At 40.6% G+C, this 19,357-nt stretch overlaps 1 long non-coding RNA gene across 1 annotated transcript; it reads left to right on the forward strand.

The window, feature by feature from the left end:
• The first annotated feature begins 1,774 nt into the window (after positions 1-1,774).
• On the forward strand, positions 1,775-16,663 carry LOC111524847. The gene is made up of 3 exons (XR_002725885.1): positions 1,775-2,373; positions 11,026-11,200; positions 16,128-16,663. It is a non-coding gene; the product is annotated as an uncharacterized LOC111524847 (long non-coding RNA).
• Positions 16,664-19,357: the final 2,694 nt, after the last annotated feature.

Here is a 19,357-nt window from a genome sequence, read left to right on the forward strand (position 1 = left end):
CATGTGCCCATGCCAGCAGGGGGGATGTGATGTCATGGTGCAGGGTGTGGGCTGCACACAAGGCTGGGTTGTCATGGGCTCAGCAGGAGCAGCATTGAAATGATTGAGGGCTGCACACCACACCTTTGTCCACTGCTGCTACCACCACCTATAATTTATAGGTAAACACCTTTTAGGAGGCACATGTAATCATTTAGAAAGATAAAAATTCCCTCCTGCTACTTTTTTTTCTCCTTTTCGCATGCCAGACTTTTAGCTAACATCTAAAAACCTATTAGGTGGCAGCCATATAAATTTTATTTTAATTAGAATGCTTTCAAAATTACTAAATGAGTTATTTAAGTATAAAATAAAAACTGTATCAACAAAATGAAGCTCATATTACAATTAAAGTGAAGAAAGTTGATGGGCTGCATATATTGATTGGTAAAAGTTTGATACCAAAAGTTTCACAGGCAATGGAATATCCTGATTACCCAGAGCAGGTAGAGCAGTGATGAGTGGGGTAGGGTAGAGGCTCTGGGAATGTGCCCCAGGAATGTCAGGTGATTATCAGGTGGTCATCTCAGGATTGATAAGTGATCTCAGCTGGTGACAAGTAGGGGCACCCTCCTAACAAATAGAAAACATTTGGAGCTCTTGGGCAACGACTTAATAAAATCTCACAAATTTGGCAAGACCATCCAAGCATGGACAGTGAGAGGCAAAATAGTGGAGTTTAACCGATATATGCCTTTCTCTGGAGGTGCTCAACTGGTAAAGAAAAAATATCTCCAATAGAGCAAGCATAGAACCTCAGAACACTCATGAAGCATGCAGACAACTTCCCTACTGCTGGCAAGTACCGCGTGAGTAACAGTGAGGTATTAATCACCCCCAAAGGGACCAGGGGAGGAGTCCACAAAACTAGAAAATACGTGAATGTGTAAGAACCGGGAGCCAAGGGCCAGGTAGGGCACTTGATCTCTAAGTCACCCATTTGGTCCCTTTCCAAAGGTACTTTGCTTTCTTTCAATAAAGTCCAACTTTTGCTTCAAATTTGCTTTTTGTCTCTTGGCTAGATACTTTCTTTTGAGAAGACAAAAACCAAAATCACTGCCAACCTGTGTGGACTGCCATTGGTAACACAGTGAGAAATGATTTATATTTTATTGCTGGTAATGTATTAGTTATTAACTTCTCCATAATAAATAGAATTTCACATGTAAGAGTCTAATTATTAATATGAAGCTTTTCATGTTTTCAGAAATAATTGTCAATTTTTCTCCAAGAATTAACAATGAACAGTCATCAACATTGTTGTGTTCATATCTCCTAAAATTATTAGATGTGAATAAATTTTTATAAACAAAATATTCTGGGGTGGAATGTTTTGTCTTTTGCAGCTCATGCATCAGTGTATCCCAAAAGAACCATGAATTTGGGAACTGCAAGAACTGAGGCCAGATTTGTTTACTGTGGAAAATTTGGAGTGTTTTCCATTGCTGACTCCATCATTCTTTAACCTTCTGTTGAAGGACCAGTGAGAACCTGTTAATTTCTTTCTTTTTTTTTTTTTTTTTTTTTTTTTTTGAGACAGAGTCTCACTCTGTTGCCCACGCTAGAGTGCAGTTGCATGATCTCGGCTCACTGCAACCTCCACTTCCTGGGTTCAAGCAATTCTCCTGCCTCAGCTTCCCAAGCAGCTGGGAACAGGTGCATGCCACCACGCCCAGTTACTTTTGTGTTTTTAGTAGAGACGGGGTTTCACCATATTGGCCAGGCTGGCCTCGAACTCCTGACCTCGTGATCCACCCGCCACGGCCTCCCAAAATGCTAGGATTATAGATGTTAGCCACTGTGCCTGGCCAGAATCTGTTAATTTCAAGCTGCAAAAACCTTATTATTTTAGGGTTAGCATTAAAAATGAGGAATGGGCAATTTTCTTGTATTCTTTGTATGTAATTAAGCAATAGTAAATAGACACTGAAACAAAGCGAAATGTTAATGGTGACTATTCGGAGCACCTGCTCTATTTTCTCTGGATTCCCTGATATTTCTGAAAATTTTTAAGATAGTTTTGATCAGTGATTAGTACTACCTTGCCAGAAATGTGCTCAGTTAAGAGATAAGTGAATGAGTTGGCTAAAAGCACAATTACTAAGTAGTGAGGTCACAGCTGGATCATTACTGATTCCATTTTCTCTCTTCAGATATTTTCAAGGCTTCATACTGTGTTGCAATGTAACACTAAGAACATACAATTTGAAAACAACTTGTTTTTCATTTGTTTCTAGAAGTTATACTTCAATATTGGAGCAAGGTACAACAATTTGAAGGACATTATTAGCCAATTTAATCTGAATTTGGCTAGAAACACCTACAAAGTTCTAGGTATGGGGTCCAATTGATATGCAAATTTAGATTGCAAACATGTACAAACAAGATAGCAGCTGTTTAGATCAAATAAGAGTTTAACTGGATTTGAACCCTGTTAAAGGCCATAAAAGTCTTTCTTTTTCTTTCTTTTCTTTTTCTTTTTTCTTTTTTTTGAGACAGAGTCTTGCTCTGTTGCCAGGCTGGAGTGCAATGGCGCAATCTCTGCTCACTACAACCTCTGACTCCATGGTTCAAGCTATTCTCCTGCCTCAGCCTCCCGAGTAGCTGGGATTGCAAGCACGTGCCACCACGCCCAGCTAATTTTTGTATTTTTAGTAGAAATGGGGTTTCACCATGTTGACCAGGATGGTCTCGATCTCCTGACCTCATGATCCACCCGTCTCAGCCTCCCAAAGTGCTGGAATTACAGGTGTGAGCCACCATGCCTGGCAGAGGCCTTTCTATGATATAAAAATTTGTGAATATACAGATGACTTTTTGCAGAATTCTAACAATGATCCGTAATTGAAATACTACATTTTGAAATTTGAGTAAGCTAACAATAACTTAATTAAACAAGGTTTCTAGCTTAAGTAATAAAATATTGGGGAAGTAATCCTAAAAATTATTAACTACAAAAACTAAAGCAAAGGTAATTATTCTATAGACAGTATCATGTATCCTACTTAATAGAATATTTTGGCTGCGCGCGGTGGCTCAAGCCTGTAATCCCAGCACTTTGGGAGGCCGAGACGGGCGGATCACGAGGTCAGGAGATCGAGACCATCCTGGCTAACACGGTGAAACCCCATCTGTACTAAAAAATACAAAAAAACTAGCCGGGCGAGGTGGTGGGCGCCTGTAGTCCCAGCTACTCCAGAGGCTGAGGCAGGAGAATAGCTTGAATAGCGTGAACCCGGGAGGGGGAGCTTGCAGTGAACTGAGATCCGGCCACTGCACTCCAGCCTGGGCGACAGAGCGAGACTCCGTCTCAAAAAAACAAAACAAAACAAAACAAAAAAGATAGAATATTTCTATTTGTATATTTCTTCAATTTGAAAACTTTCAAAGATGTCTACACTAAAAAAGCCAGAATAATATCCAGATTTGCTATCCAAAGCTTTTTTGAAGACTTCAAAGATGGGTTGTGTGTTTTCATTTATGTAGCAAAGAAGGAATGAAAAAACAAACTACAAAAAGTAGAACATTTAAAATAATATTAAAATGTTAAAAAGAATTAGAAAACTTTTCAGAATTAATTTGAGCTTTGCCTGCCTGAGGCCACACCTTACCTATTGAAATCAATATTTTCTGTGTGTTCGTGTGTGTATGACTAAGTTCTTATAGCCTTAGGAAATTTTTGAAATTGCATCAAGAAAAATTGAAAATTATAGGCTTGGAGACTTTAATTCAGCTTAACAAATATTTGCTATATCTGCATAATGTTCATAGCAATATATTCCAGGATTATATTTTCATCAAAATCTAAAAAAATTTTAAGTTGATTTTTTACAGATTCGATTTTGGTTTAGAAATACTAGGTTTAGGCCGGGTGCATTGGCTTACGCCTGTAATCCCAGCACTTTGGGAGGCTGAGGTGGGCGGATCATGAAGTGGAGACCATCCTGGCTAACAAGATGAAACCCCATCTCTACTAAAAATACAAAAATTAGCCAGGCGTGGTGGCAGGCGCCTGTAGTCCCAGCTACTCAGGAGACTGAGGCAGGAGAATGGCGTAAACCTGGGAGGCGGAGCTTGCAGTGAGCTGAGATCCGACCACTGCACTCCAGCCTGGGCAAAAGAGGGAGACTCCGTCTCAAAAAAAAAAAAAAAAAAAAAAAAAAAAAAAACAGAGAGAAAGAAATATTAGGTTTAATACTCTAGGTAAAGATACCTGAAATACTGTAAAACTCAGTGAATAAACATTTTCATTGTCTTCTACTGTGTTCATAGACTTTATAATAAGAGATGTCCCAAATAATATTTGTGGAATAGACCTAAATGTATTATGTAGTAAATATTGGTATTATGCTAAGGATAAATAATTTTTTTTTCAAGACGGAATCTTGCTTTGTTGCCCCAGCTGGAGTCCAGTGGCGCGATCTCAGCTCACTGCAGCCTCTGCCTCCTGGGTTCAAGCGATTATCCTGCCCTCAGTCTCATGGGTAGCTGAGATTACAGGTTTATGCCCCCACGCCCAGATAATTTTTGTATTTTTAGTAGAGATGGGGTTTCCTGATGTTGGCCAGGCTGGTCTCAAACTCCTGACCTCAGGTGATTTGCCCACCTCAGCCTCCCAAAGTGCTGGGACTACAGATGTGAGCCACCTCGCCTGGCTGAATTACAAATTTTTGTAAACAATATGATGAAACTAATCCCTAATCTCTACTTTTTAGGTACAGAAACTAGCAGACATATAAAGTAATTTTTCTTTGTTCCCCTCCTTATTAGTCCTTTCAGTTGATGGTAAAAAGCTGTATTTTCTTTTTTTCTAATTGGCTTGCATGTGAAATCAAGTTTTTCACTGAGAAGCTTATTTTCCTGAGAATTTGTTATACTACTTGGTTTTAGAGCATTCAGTTTCACAGCATCTGTTATTTTGGGGACCCTCAATTTATTAATTGTTGAGATTTATCCTTGTGAAAATTATTGTTTCAATGAAGGTAATAAATATGAAGAGGTTTTTTTGTTTTTTTGTTTTTTTGTAAAGTTTAGTTTTTCTCCTTCTTTCAGGTAATTTTTTCCTCATCTATTTGACTTAAACCATATAAACTCTAAAAACTGCCTTTTAATACTGATACATATTTGGAAACCACTTTTCTGTTAACTGCCCTTCCCACCATTCTAGCAATTCAGAATACTAATAGCATTATTTTTACCTAAACTTGTAGTCAGCGAATGCTGTAAGGTGATTAATTAAATATTATTTACTAAACACCCAAGCAGTATACTATGATTTTTTTACCTTTTTTTCCTTTCTTTTTTTTTTTTTTTTTTGATATAGAGTCTCGCTCTGTCACCCAGGCTAGAGTGCAGAGGCGCAATCTGGGCTCACTGCAACCTCCGCTCCCCAAGTTCAAGCGATTCTCCTACTTCAGCCTCCTAAGTAGCTGGGATTACAGGCACGGGTTACACCACGCCTGGCTAATTCTTTTGTATTTTTAGTAGAGACGGGGTTTCACCATGTTGGTCAGGCTGGTCTCAAACTCCTGACCTCAAATGATCCACCTACCTCGGCTTCCCAAAGTGCTGGGATTATAGGCATGAGCCACCATGCTCAGCCTTTTATTACCTTTTTAATACAAATTTATTTCTTGAATTACATAGTTTTTTCACTTTATATTAGTTTGATTTTCTTTTTGCCTATTGCTAAGTTTTGCTAAAATACTACCATTTAGCTTACACTTGCCCCAAAATTGTTTTTCATTTATTTATAGCACTTTAAATTATCTCTGGGTTACATTTTTTCTTTGCCTGCAGATGTCTCTCCTGCAGCCTGCCTTCTTCCTCCTCTGATTTGGTTTCTCTCTGAAGAGTGTAAAGCTGCAACCTGAGTCTCCCCTCCTTACTCCCCAAAATGACTTCCCTGTCTCTGAGTCTCCTGCTGTTTGGTTCTGCTCTTGTTTTGCTTGCTGATTCCACAGACAGTTTGCATCCTGGTGTCCAGAGAGGGTGCATGTTAGGTACATTTTTAAAGATCTTGGATGTCTAAAAATAAATGTATTCTACCTTTTATATTTGATGGTAATATGGTTTGGATATGTGTCCCTGCCAAAATCTCTTGCCAAATTTTAATCCCCAGTGTTTAAGGTGGGGCCTGGTAGGAGGTAAATGAACCATGGAGGCGAATTTCTCCTGGGGCGGTTCTCAAGATAGAGTTATCTCAAGATCTAGTTGTTAGAAAGTGTGTTGCACCTCCCTCACCCTACTCTCTTCCTCCTGCTCTGGCCATGTGAAGCGTGCCTGCTGCCTCTTCACCTTTTGTAATGATTATACATTTTCTGAGGTCTTCTTAGAAGCTCAGCAGATGGCCAGCACTTGCTTCCTGTATAGTCTGTGAAACCATGATGATTAAACTTTTTTAAAAAATTAATTACCCAATGTCAGGTATTTATTTATAAGAATGCAAGACCAGACTAATACTGATAATTGTATTCAAAACTGGATTTTTTTGTCTATTGAGCTCCTACTGTGTACCATGCATTATTTTAGGAGCTGAGGATTTCAGAATAAGTAGAACAAAATAAAAATAAATTCAGGTTTCTATGTAAAAAGAATTTTTATTTTGGGGTGACAAGAATATAAATAAATAACCACAGCAAATTTATATGTGTGTGTGTATATATGTGTGTATATCTATATATTTATCTATATATAGATATATACATATCTATATATACATACACAAACCCATATGATTATATAAGAAAAGCGAAAAGCAGAAAGCAAGGTAAAAGTGTTGGAGGGAGATAGTGGTGTGTCATTTTCTAAATGAAAGTCCCAGGCTCAGAAAATCTGAACAGTGACCTAAAATAAATAAAAGAGCCATGTCTGTATTTCAGATGAGAGCATTCCAGACAAAGCAAAGAACAACATCACTTCTACTGCTCTGATATTAGACAAAAGATCTGAATTTCTATTATATCTCAACGGAATTTGCTTGGTTTGTCACTGCAGAGATTAATGCACCAGGTCAATCTCTAGGGGCTCTGGTCTGCAGATTGTCAAGACAGCTTTTTCAACATGTAAGAAAAGCTCATGGACCTGAAAACACCCATTTCTGCAAAAGGGGCACAAGCATTGTTAATTTCTTTACATTTTGGAGACAAAACACGCCACATTTGAGAATGCTGTTTCAACACAAGTGCAGAGTGACTCAGAAAGCTGCCTATCTTTACTGAAGTCCAGAGCAAGAGGCAGCTCTGCAGCTGGTGTGACTGGAGGGAAGGCAGCTCTGCAGTAGGGGACATAGGATGGAGCTGGAGCATCTGCAGCAGGTCACGAAGCTGTCAGTTGGCAAGCCCTACTGACAACCACAGTGCAAAATTCCAGGGATGTAAAAAAAATCTATTTTTGAAAAAAACATGTATTGGAAATAGGTCTTGTCTTGCCACTGCACTTCTTTAGAGATTGAACAACTGGTCATGGGATATGATGTAACAAGACCTGAAATATCCATTATGAATTGCGTTTTATGAGATCTACTGGAAAATAGCATGGTATACACAGGTGCTGTACACAAGTAAGAAACACTGGTCTATAGGCCATCAAGCTGAAGCACATGTTGTAGGCATAAAAAAGTTGCATGTAGAGGTGACTCAGACCTCCATGGCACCTACCTCCCTGCATTGCCACCTTTCTCTCAACCGACAACTGAGGCCCCATTGGTGTTTCTTATGAACAGGTAACCAATGGGGAAAATAGCTTACCTATCCACAGATGATTCTGTACAATATGCTATTTCCTGTATAATTTAAGTTATTTGGCCCTGGGAAAAAAAAAATCTGGGAAAAAGATAGCCTTCCAAATGGCAGAAATTTGAACAACATATATGTTTTTGTTTACATCATTTAGAGATAGGCATCTGCATGTATTTATTGCTAATGGCCATAAGTTTGGAACTGGAAAGACTTTGATATAAACAAAAGATTCAGCAATAATGAGTCTGCAATGAGGTATATGACTGACCAGTTGGAATGAACATGGGAATATTTTTTTCCCATATGAATTCTTTTAATGAGTATGAGAGGCTACCAATAATAGCACCAATAGGGCAAGGTGCAGTGGCTCACACCTATAACCCCAGCACTTTGGGAGGCTGAGGCAGGCAGATCATGAGTTCAGGAGATAGAGATCATCCTGGCCAACATGTTGAGACTCTGTCTCTTCTAAAAATACAAAATTTAGCTGCGCATGGTGGTGCATGCCTGTAATCTCAGCTACTTGGGAGGCTGAGGCAGGAGAATTGCTTGAATCAGGGAGTCGGAGGTTGTAGTGAGCCAAGATGGTGCCACTGAACTCCAGCCTGGTGACAGAGCAAGACTCCATCTCAAGAAAAAAAAAAAAAGGCCAAATGGATGACTGGCCTTTGGATATTAGACTTTTTCCATACCTTTCACAATGTTTGCTTAATGGATCCATGGAAGACAATGTGGCCATGGTAGGAGAGAGATTTTCCATGAGTTCAAGAACATGGATTTTCCTTTACTGATACTGGCCACTGATGCAAATGAGCACCAAGATTGCCAATAATTACCAATGCTGAAATCCTGGAAAGGTGAGCTACCTTGACTAGACCCATCAAATTCCTGGTAGAATTGTAGTAATGTTCTTTCCCTTTTTTCCTAGAGGTGGTAAAAAGATTTTATCACTAGAATTGACACACATTTGAATATTGATGTTCCTCTATTATGCTTCTCCTTGTATTAGATTAGTTGCATTTGTTGAATCTTTATTCTGTGTTCTGATTTTGTACATATTATTGCCACTGATGACAGAGCTTATTTTACAAAAAAAAGAAGTGTCACAGTAGGCTGCAGCCTATAAGATTTATTGGTTTTGTGATTGCCTGCATCATCCAAAACATACCCTTAGAAGAATCAGTTGCCAACTGTGGTTTCTATCCTAAGAGCTTGGGTTTCTATCACACAAGATGTGGTGACTCCTCTGAACCAGGAGCCAGTAAATTATCTCATAGCTGGAACATGTGGTTCCATGCATCAATAGTTATTTCGAGGCTGGGTGTGTTTTCTCACACCTGTAATCCCGGCACTTCAGGAGGCTGACATGGGCAGATCACAAGGTCAGGAGATTGAGATCATCCTGGCTAACATGGTGAAACCCTGTCTCTACTAAAAATACAAAACATTAGCTGCGTGTCGTCGTGGGCACCTGTAGTCCCAGCTACTTGGGAGGCTGAGGCAGGAGAATGGCGTGAACCTGGGAGGCAGAGCTTGCAGTGAGCGGAGATCACACCACTGCACTCCAGCCTGGTCGACAGAGCGAGACTCCATCTCAAAAAAGAAAAAAAAAAATTATTTCTGGAAGTTTATTGAGCTTACCTTGTAGATCAGTGGATGAAAAACCCAAATATCCAGAAATGCTGCTTTTTGGCTCTTGTCTCACCCATTTCTGTTGCAATTCCAATATTCTAGGAAACCTCTGAAACATAAATTGTGAATGTCTACTTTTAGCCTTAGCTGTGTTACTTCATACAAAATTTTGGTTGCAGAATGTGTGGATGTAGAAAAATAAAAGTTCTCAGGAGGTGTTAGAAATGATGCTATGCGACTGGGTGCAGTGGCTCATGCCTGTAATCCCAGCACTATGGGAGGCTGAGGCAGGCAGATCACAGGATCAAGAGATAGAGACCATTCTCGCCAACATGGTGAAACCCCATCTCTACTAAAAGTACAAAAATTAGCTAGGCATCATGGCTTGCATCCGTAGTCCCAGCTACTCGGAAGGCTGAGGCAGGACAATCCCTTGAACCCAGGAGGCAGAGGTTGCAATGAACCAAGATTGCACCACTGCACTCCAGCCTGGCGACAGATCAAGACTCCGTCTCAAAAAAAAAAAAAAAGAAAAAAAAAAGAGATGATGCTACATGGGTTTGTAACTTTAGAAAGCAACCATTTTCAGGAATGCTCCTGTGAGAAGTAACAAAACTTTTTCTTAAACACACACACAACAAAATATGTAATATATTAAAAAATAGCAATCATCAAATAATAATTTTAATGTTAGCTCTTCTCATGATAATTATCTAATTTGTCAATCTAAATACAAACATAAAATGTTACTTAATAAATTTGGATTTCTATCTCAACTTTTGGATAATCTAAAAACCAGTTCTGTTTTGTTTTGTTTTGTTTTTTTGAGATAGAGTCTTGCTCTGGCACCAGGCTGGAGTGCAGTGGTGCAATCTTGGCTCACTGGAATCTCTGCTTCCAGGGTTCAAGCGATTCCCCTGTCTCAGCCTCTTGAGTAACTGGAACCATAGGCATGCACCACCACGCTGGCTAATTTTTTGTATTTTGGTAGAGACGGAGTTTCACCATGTTGGCCAGGATGATCTTGATATCCTGACCTCGTGATCCATCTGTCTTGGCCTCCCAAAGTGCTGGGATTACAGGCTTGAGCCACCACACCCAACCTGGTTTTTCTCTTAATTAATTAAAAAAAAAAAAGAACCCCCAAAAATTCACTTAAACTCTTTGAACCACGTATAAAATAGAATAAAGACCTTTTGGGAGCTGAAAAGGCCAAAGGGATCGTGACCAACTCAGCATTCCACTGGAGGCTATATGATCAAACAGCAAACTGTCGTGAATGCAGGATGTGAGCAAACTCACGACTGTGCCTGCTTCCAGAAGGTTTGTTGAGGGTGGTCACTCCCTGGCACCGGACTCCTTGAGGTTATCTACTGGGACATCTAGAGCCTATTGTTCAAGGAATGCAGTCTTGCAAGCCTACTCTGAACCAAGCAGCTGATCTCTTCTTCCACCCCCTTGTTGCTATCTCTTTTACCAATAAATATGAAGGGCTGTAGAAAGTCTGGGCCCTTGTCTGCTAGAGGCAAGGTGCCTCCTGACCCCTTCTTCCAAACATACTCTTTTGTGTTTGTCTTTATTCCCACGTTCACCCCGCTTTGTTCGGTCCCCCAAGGTCCCTGCAGATAACAAGTGGTGACCCAGAACAGAGACTTCAAGGATGTCAACAAGTGACGTCCGAACACAGGCACTTCAAGGACATGAACGAAGAAAGTCTGCTGGAGCAGAGGAACTAAAATTGACAAGAAAAACAGGGACTCTGGGACGAGTCTGCCGGTAGCAGATATAAGGTCAGTGCCCTAAAGAGGTACTTGGAGAAGTGCTTTAAAGAAGTACTGGGAACGGGAAGTTTTCTGAATCAGGGTAAAATGGGGCAGAATTTGTCTGTTGAAGAAAAACATTATGTGCAGTTGCTTAAAGCTCTGTTGAGACAGTCTGGAGCTCAGGTTAATTTGCAGACACTAACCTCCTGCAGAAGCCACAAAAGGTTATTACATGTAACCCATGGTTTCCACAGGCAGGCATTCTTGATGTGGAAAATTGGGACAGAGCAGCCAACGGATTAAAAGGGGCTCATCAAAAGAGTCTTAAAGTTGATTCTTCTGTTTTTTCCCACTTGGAGTTTAATTCGTACTGTACTTCTGCAGTTATCTCCCTATTATTCTGCGGGACAGCAGGCTTAGGCTAAAAATCTGAAAGAATCTGTTGTCCCACCCACAGCACCAATTAAAAATAAAAAACAGGAGAGGAGGGATAAAAATTGACCTATACTGCCTCCTCCAGTTGCAGAAACATCTGTACCACATCCTTTGGTAGAAGAAATAGAGACCCCAATACAAAGAACTTTATGCTCTGCTGCCATAGCTGGAGAGCCCTTAAGACCTTGCATTTTTTCTGTTTCCATAAGGCCTGATCCAAACAATCCACAGCAACTTATTCATGAATGCATTCCACTAGAGTTTAAGTGGTTGAAGGAATTAAAAGCTAGTGTGGTAAATAATGTCATACAGAGCCCGTTCACTTTAGGATTGCTAGAATCTGTGTTTGGTACTATGCATCTTTTACCCTGTGATGTAAAACACTTGGTGTGAACTTGCTTGTCTGCTAGCACATGTCTGACATGGAATTTAAATTGGCAAGAAATGTGTGCAGACAAGGCTAGACAGAATCATGTTGCTGGACACAGAGATATTACAGAGGATATGCTGTTAGGCAATGGCCCTTATTTATACCTGGAATGTCAAATGGCACTCCCAGACGCTGCTTATCAGCAGTGTGCACAGGCTGCCTGGGCCACAATTCCTGAAGAGGAAGTCCCAATACAATCCTTTTTACATATTATGCAAGGGTCATAGGAACCCTATGCACAATTTCTTAGAAGATTACAAGAGATAGGGAAGAATTGGATTCCTCATACTGAGGCTGCAGAAATGCTAACCTTAACTCTAGCTTTTGAGAATGCAAACACGGATTGTAAATGTCCACTGGCACCTGTGAGGTGTACAAAACCTTGGGAAATTTTCTCAGAGCTTGTCAGGATGTAGGAACTGAGCTTCAATGATACGCAGTGTTAGTGCAAGTAATGGCTAATTTAGCTGTTGGCAAATCTAAAAGGAGCCAAGGGTCAAATCCTAAAATGGGAAAATGTTATAATTGTGGAAAAACTGGATATTTTAAAAAGGAATGCCAACAGCTCTCAGGACAGAAAGGATCTTACCATGCAGTTCCCCTACCAGTGGAAAAAACACCAGGACTTTGTCCTTGCTGTAACAAAGGAAATCACTGGGCTAATCAGTGCCATTCAAAATTTTGTCGGAATGGGACCCCCTGTCAGAAAATGAGACAGGGGCCTGGACCCGGGCCCCTCAAACGATGAAGACATTCCCTGTTCAGACCACAACCCCATTTCAGGGATGGGTTCCCGGAGGCACATTGATTCCCTCACCCCAGGAACACCAGGAAACCAGGAAGTGCAGGATTCGATCTCATGACCAGAGAAAGGGTTACATTAGGTGGGGGAGACAAACCCATCAAGATTCCAACTGGCATTTGGAGACATTTACTGGCGGGATACATGGGACTAATTTTAGGCAAAAGCCACCTTAACTTGCAGGGCATTAGTGTAGTCCCAGGAGTTCTTGACTCTGATTATGAAGGAGAAATTCAAGTAGTTTTAATGTCACAAAATCTTTGGGTTTTTTAACTGGAAGAATATATTGTTCAGTTATTGCTTATTCCCTATAAATTACACCCTTCTCCACGAAAGGAGAAACAAGGAAATAAAGGGTTTGGGAAGCACAGCTACACAGGAAATCTATCTATCCCAAACCATAGCCTCTAATAGACCCACCTGTGTAGTACAAATTACAGGAAATTTTATGGGCTTATGGATACAGGAGCTGATATGTCAGTAATATCTAAAGACAAATGGCCCCCATCCTGGCCCTTGCAATTAACTTCTACATTCCTAGTGGGCATAGGAACAGCTCAAAGTGTTCAACAGAGTGCTGAGATTTTACCTTGTCTTGGTCCGGATGGACAGTCATGTACTTTTCAGCCCTATGTTGCAAATATAGCTATCCATTTATGGGGCTGAGACTTACTTACAGCATGGGATATGAGACTTACAAATGAAAACTTTGATAACCCAGGATTAAAAATGTTGAAGAACATGGGATATCAGAATGGAAAAGGTTTGGGGAGGTTCCTACAAGGAAACCCTAACCCTATATGAATAACTGGAAAAACAGATAGAAAGGGGCTAGGACATCAGGATTTCTTATGGGGGTCATTGATATTTCTCCTCCACCCTCTGCCTTATCATTACAATGGCTTAGTGACAAACCCATGTAGGTGGATCAATGGCCCCCATCTCAGGAGAAGCTGACGCAACATCAGCAGCTAGTAAAAGAACAATTGGATGCAGGACACATAGAGGAGTCAGCCCCTTGAATTCTACAGTGTTTGTTATTCCAAAAAGGTCCAGAAGATGGCGACTGCTGTATGATTTGAGAACTATTAATGCAAAAATTAAACCGATGGGCACCTAACAGAAAAGTTTACCATCTCCAGAGGCTATTAATAGATCTTAAGGATTGTTTCTTTACTATACCCTTACACGAGAAGGCTAAGCCTCGATTTGCCTTCTCTGTGCCTTCTATTAATCAAAGAGAACCTGTTTCTTGTTGTCAATGGAGAATTTTACCTCAAGGCATGCATAACAGTCTTATGCTATGTCAGCATTTTGTAGGACAGGCATTAAAGGAGCCTCGGAATATGTTTCCTACTGCTTACATCATTCATTTTATGGATGATATTCTTTTGGCCGCTCCTGCAGATCAAACATTGCGTCAATCATTCAGAGAAGTAAAGTGACCTCTTGTTAATTGGAATCTCAAAATACTCCAGAGAAGGTACAAACAACTTCCCCATACCAATACTTAGGAACTATTGTTACAGAGAGGAATGTATGGCCTCAGAAAGTAGTTCTCCATAAAGCCAGGTTACAGACTTTAAATACTTTTCAACAATTATTAGGATATATTAATTGGCTATGCCTGATGTTAGGAATTCGTACCTATCAACTTGCACATCTTTACCAAACCCTTCAAGGAGATTCTTCTATAAATTCCCCATGCCAATTAACTAAAGAGGCAGAAGCTGAGTTATGGCTTGTAGAGCAAATGTTACAGCAGAGGCATGACTCACAACTGCAACCACAAAAACCCTTGCTTTTGTTTATTCTTCCTACCCCCTGCTCTCCAACAGGACTTTTTGGCCAGTCTGTAACAGTGATAGGATGGCTCTTTTTACCTAATCAAATAGTCAAAACCTTGCAAGTTTATCTTTCTTTCATTACACAATGGTGACTAGGGGCAGGCGTAGGTCAAAAATGCTTACAGGATATGTCCCTGACAAAATTATTGTTCCTTTAGACTCCCAGCAACAGGCCACAGCTTGGGAAATGTCAATTGCATGGCAAACTGCTTTTGTGGACTTTGTGGGAATAATAGAAAATCATTATCCCTCAGACAAAATTTTGCAGTTTTATAAAATGCATTCTTTCATTCTTCCTGTGATTACTCATCGGAAGCCTATTCCAGGTGGTCAGAATTATTTTACTGATGGCTCTTCCAAAGGCTGTGCCACTATCTATAGACCTAAACATACTGAAGCAATAATGACCTCTGGGGTTTCCGCTCAATGCTCAGAGTTTAATTGCAGTCATTCAGGTTTTACAGCTCACAGCTTCAGATGCTATCAACATTGTCTGTGATTCAGCTTATGTTGTAAATGTAGCCAGTGGCATAGAAACTGCTACAATTAAAAGTACACTAGAACTGGAACTGCTTATTTTTAAGATTTCAACAAGATATTCGTTCTCGTGCAGCTCCTTTTCATATTTCTCATATGTGTTCTCATACACAGCTTCCTGGACCATTATCCCTAGGGAATAATAAAGCAGATAAATTGATTGGTTCTGTGTTTCAGCAAATGCTACTGCACCAAAATACTTCCGCCCTTACTCGTTTGTTCCACTTATCTCACAGCCAAGCTAGGGCTATAATACGAGCCTGTCCTACTTGCCAGTATGTCCCTGGAGCCACACTTGTAGAAAGCTGTAACCCATGACGTTTGGCTCCAAATGAAATTTGGCAAATGGATGTTATACGCATAGCAACCTTTGGTAAGCTTAGCTATGTCTATGTGACGATAGATACTTTTTCTCATATGCTGCATGATACATGCCAAACAGGCGAGACAATTGGTCATGTACAGTGACATTGTCATTATTTGCTCATATGGGGATACCTAAACAATTAAAAACTGACAGTGGACCTGCTTATACTAGTCATGCTTTTCAAAATTGCTTACAGCTTTGGGCTATAACCCATAAAACAAGAATTCCTTATAATCCTAGAGGACAAGGCATTGTAGAGCAGGCACAGCAAACATTACAACACATGTTGAAAACACAAAAAGGGGGTATAGGAGGCCAACTGTCACCTCAATCAAAACTACATTTAGTCTTATTTGCTTTAAATTTTTGGACTTCTGGTACAGATGTTAAGGTTCCAGCAGAAAGACATTGGCAAGTGTTAAAGGAAAAGAGGAAAGTTTATCCGAAAGTGTTATGGAAATCACCAGAAGAAGGACAATGGAAAGGTCCAGTGGATTTACTGACAAGAAGACAAGGGTATACTTGTGTTTTTACAGGAGATGGACAAACTGTGTGGATGCCCTCAAGGTGCATGAGACCATGGAACAGGAGACTGGAGGAACCCAGGGTGGGCAACCATGGGCTCGGTCCCTTGGTACTAGTCATGAACCAGCTGAGCCTGAGAGCAAAGACGGAGAGAAGGCCAACCAGAGACACCACGACATCAACCCCATAACCTGGGGGCAACTCAAGAAAACCATGCAGGAAGCTGAGAAACTACTGGAGCATCAAAACCAGACAAAAACCCCTAATTACATGTTCGTGGCCATGTTAGCCATAAGGTCCTGTGTGATATGTTTTCCCTGTGCAGAGGCAAAAACATATTGGGCGTATGTTCCCAATTCCCCAGCAGTATGACCTATACTTCAGAGTGACACTCCTCCTGAGATTTATTATGATCAAGGAGCTTGGGCTTCAGGACCCCTAACTCCCCCTGACATAGAACAGTTAGACTGTCAGAATAATGTCATTAATTATATCGTTCCACTGGAAGGACTCCTCATGTGTATCACCACAAAGATATCACTCAGTCATAGCTGTCTTAAAATTCAAGCTTAAATATGGTTGAGTCACTATAGAGAAATCATGTACTTATTAAGTCTTGGTTCTATTAATGTAAGTGGTGTGCTCACCAACCATTCCCAGCCCAACTGCCCTAATTGTGCTGACTATATGGAATGGATTCCCTTCAAGAGTTCCTACCCCCTCCTTGGACCTAGTGTCTTGGCCCACTGGCTAGAAAACAATCTATGTTAACTGGAGACATTGTGGATTGGGGAACCTAAAGGTCAATTAGATGGAAAAGATGAAAATTGGAAATCATGGCGCAAACTTCGCTGGCTTTGGTGGCAAGCTTTTAATGCTTCTTCTTTATACAACACTGGAATCCAATCCCAGTCTGCCACCCAGATTTCTTGGCATGGAGCAGGCTTTAGCCCACCTCTTCCACAGTGGTATTATCTAGGGAGGAAAGAACCAATTCAAGAGACGATAGGGAAGGCAGCACTCCCATTTATGAATGGCAACATCTGGGTTGGAAGGGATGGAATATTATCCAATAATAGCAATAGTAAATGACACAGTCTTAACGTTACATTTGTAAAGAATATCACCACTCAATTTACAGTTTTTTTTGTTTTTTTTTGAGACAGAGTCTCACTCTCTCACCCAGGCTGGAGTGCAATGGCATGGTCTTGGCTCATTGCAACCTCTGCCTCCTGGGTTCAAACAATTCTCCCACCTCAGCCTCCCGAGTAGCTGGGACTACAGGCATGTGCCACCATACCCGGCTAATTTTTGTATTTTTAGTAGAGATGGGATTTCACTATGTTGGCCAGGCTGGTCTCAAACTCCTGATCTCGTGATCCACCTGCCTCGGCCTCCCAAAATGCTGAGATTACAAGTGTGAATCACTGCACCCAGCCTACAGTTTGTGTTTTTAATCCTTTTTTTTTTTTTTGGCAGCTAAGAAGGACCGGTTCCAGGTAAACAATACCCAACTGACCTGTAAATCTTGCCAGTTATATCACTGCATTAATCATAGCACATTGCAAACACATAGTGTCTTTACTTTGATGATTTTAGATCGCATCCCTGGGCTATGGATTCCTGTCAATCTGTCCAAGCCTTGTACTGCCACACCTGCTTTGCATTTTGTGAAACTTCTTCTAACTCAGCTTACTCATCATGTCCATAGAGCCTTAGGCATGATAATTTTCACTATTGTTTCCTTGGTCACACTAATAACTTCTGTTGTGATGTCCTCTGTAGCTCTGCATAGTTCTATTCAAAAAGCTCAGTACACAGAGAACAGGACACCCACAGCTGACCAAGCATGGCTACTTTAGAATAAAATTAACACTGAGTTACAAACTGAAGTGGTAATGTGAAAATTCATGGTTCTATGGTTGGGAGAACAAGTACAAAGCTTGCAATTACAGGAGCAATTGTGTTGTCATTTAAATCACACTCATATTTGTGTAACCAACTTAGAATATAACCAAAGTGAGTATCCATGGGGCCTTGTGAAAGCCCATGTGCAGGGAACTTTCACATCCAACATCCCCTTTGATATTGGTGAATTACAAAACAAAATTCTTGATCTAAATAAGCAAACTCAAGAGTTTCAGCCTTCTTTAGAAGACTGGACCAAATTCCAGCAAGGCCTGGAGAGCCTCAACCCTTGGACCTATCTAAAGCACCACATTAACATCTTGTATGTAGTTCTTGAAATAATGTTGTTCTGTCTCTGTCTTCTGTTCGTAGTCTAAAATCAGATGGAATGTCAATTGGAAAATGAGAGCTGCCCAGCCTGGCCTTACATTATTTTAATTAATACATAAACACAAAGTAGGAGAGGTTGGGAGCCAAAAAGGCCAAAGGGATTGTGACCAACTCAGCATTCCATTAGAGGCTATGTGATCAAACAGCAAACTGTCTGTCATGAATGCAGGATGTGAGCAAACTCACGACTGTGTCTGCCACCAGAAGGTTTGCTGAGGGTAGTCACTCCCTGGTGCTCGGCTCCTTGAGGTTATCTACTGGGACATCTGAGCCTATTGTTTGAGGAATGCAGTCTTGCAAGCCTACTCTGGACTGAGCAAATGACCTCTTCTTCCATCCCCCTTCTCACTATCTCTTTTACCAATAAATACAAAGGGCTGTGGAAAATCTGGGCCCTTGTCTACTAGAGGCAAGGTGCCACCTGACCCCTTCTTTCAAAAATACTCTTGTATCTTTGTCTTTGTCTTTATTTCCACATCTGCCCTCCTTTGTTCAGTCCACAGGGATCGAGGTCAGTAACAAAGACTCAGAACTTTGGGAGGTAAAGGTGGGGGATCATGAGGTCAGGAGTTTTAGACCACCTGGACCAACATGGTGAAACCCTGTTTCTACTAAAACTACAAAAATTAGCTGGGTGTGGTGGTACGCACCTGTAATCCCAGCTACTCAGGAGGCTAAGGCAGGAGAATTGCTTGAACCTGGGAGGCAGAGATTGCAGTTTGCCCAGATTGTGCCACTGCACTCCAGCCTGGACGACAGAGCAAGACGCCATGTCAAAAAAAAAAAAAAAAGAATAAAGAGTTTATTAAGAATTTTATAAGGTTGTTTGAGTATTAAATTTAAAAATGCATTTGAATTTTGTACTTTGTGAATAGTGACAAGCTGCAGAAATTTTTGTTTCTTGTTCTTTGTCTTAAGCTTTGCACCCATCCACATTAAATAT

Source organism: Piliocolobus tephrosceles, chromosome 21, assembly GCF_002776525.5.
Source record: "Piliocolobus tephrosceles isolate RC106 chromosome 21, ASM277652v3, whole genome shotgun sequence".
Taxonomy (NCBI): Eukaryota; Metazoa; Chordata; class Mammalia; order Primates; family Cercopithecidae; genus Piliocolobus; species Piliocolobus tephrosceles.